A 1,784-nucleotide genomic window follows, 5' to 3' on the forward strand; every position below is an offset into this window, starting at 1 on the left:
ATATAGGAGTTAATTTGAAATGTTGAGTTCAAGAGTAGGTTGCAAATCACATTGAGATAGTAGCTATATCTTCCTTAAAACATAGAGTTGGGCACAGGCTGGCACAGGCCAAGCACCTTGACTTTAAATTCTGCCATTAGAAGAAAGTGAACACCTACGCTGTTCCAAATAGTTAATCCTCTAACAATTAACATCATGAAACACTTTTAATGTCCATCTTTAATGTCCAGTAGCTTTCTCCTGAGCATGATTTAGAATGCAGTTTTTAATCTGTTTTCTCTTTTATTCCAATCCCATATTCTTTCTATAATTTCTATGAAATTCTTTAAAATGGCTGATTTGCTAATGACTTTTTCTGAAATTTAAACTTGCAGGGTATCTATTTCTCTTTACATCTTTACTGTGATTCTGAATGCTAAATTAAGAAATTGAGCAACATTTCAGAGAAAAAACACTAAGACATGAAAAACAAATTTAATGTGAGCATTAAAACACTGGGTTAGTAAATAATAATTTCAGATTTTCTGGCTTTGTAAAATAAAAAAATATACATAGATATAAACACAGTACTGGGAAAATAGAATGCAGAAATTCATGTATTTGAAGAGCTCTCTCTCTTTCATATTTCATATAATAATAAAAGGGGTAAGAATGAAATAATAAAAGGTTATTTAAACATTGAGGAAAATACTGTGAGTTAATGAGCTATTTAATTACAGATAATCTCAATCTTTATTCAGTAAACTAGAAAATGACCTCAGCTGAATGAGGATAAAGGTTATGTAATGAGATAAAGTGAGGGTTTAAGAGGGACAATAAGAGAGTGATCAAAATATTGATGATCTACAATAAAACTCAATTAAATTTGATATTATGAATATGTTAAAAATCAAGTTTTTATGTCTCTTCCTATTTACCAACAATGTTTTGGAGAGTGGGGGCACGGTTTGGAGGAAAGGATATGTGAACAAAGAGAGAAGAGTTAGCTCATTAATTAATGCAACATTTTCTTTCATTCAGAAGTTACTTAGTACTTATGATATGTTATGCACTGTGTAAATCAAGGAAAATAAGAAGCATTCTCTGCCATTGGTGAATTTATAGGATATCAGGTGACAGATTTTTAAAGTGAAGAAGAGGGTGATGATGTATTTTGTTAAATATTTTATTTTATTTTTTTTACGCCTACAGCACCAGATCTTCCTAGGTGGTCTCCCATCCAAGTACTAACCAGGCATGTCCCTGCTTAGCTTCTGAGATCAGATGGGATCGAGCTTATTCAGGGTGGCATGGCCGTAGACTTGTTAAATATTTAAAAATAATTTTCTTATCAAGTGTTATATTGTTTGATGACTTGCAAAGACAATCTATTTTTCTCTAAAATATGAATCAAACTTTAATAAAATAATTTAGATATTTTAAATACTTAATAGTAACGTTATATTATTACTGTTTTCATGAACAAGTAGGAAAAATATGCTTGAAAAATATGCATTAATTATCATATTCATAATTTCCATCTACTAACATATGCCAAGCTCTATGTATATCTCCAACAATTACATTTTTTATACAGACATATTCTTAAGGAAATTTATCTAATACAATAGATAAAAAAATCTCCAAAATATTGATGCCTAGATTATAGCAAGTTGAAATATATAAATTACTTTAGTTCAGTATTTTCATTACACTTTTATCTGATGAGAAGACAATTATTTTTCAAAAGGAAAAAGCTTTTATGAGAAGTAAAAGTAGATAAAACAAACATGTATATTTTAAAG

At 29.3% G+C, this 1,784-nt stretch overlaps 1 pseudogene; it reads right to left on the bottom strand.

Annotated features, from left to right (window-relative positions):
• Nucleotides 1–1,182: 1,182 nt before the first annotated feature.
• LOC112476939 lies at nt 1,183–1,301 on the bottom strand (annotated as a pseudogene).
• Between the last annotated feature and the right edge of the window lie 483 nt (nt 1,302–1,784).

Source organism: Pteropus alecto, unplaced genomic scaffold (genome assembly GCF_000325575.1).
Source record: "Pteropus alecto unplaced genomic scaffold, ASM32557v1 scaffold81, whole genome shotgun sequence".
In the NCBI taxonomy this organism is placed as follows: domain Eukaryota; kingdom Metazoa; phylum Chordata; class Mammalia; order Chiroptera; family Pteropodidae; genus Pteropus; species Pteropus alecto.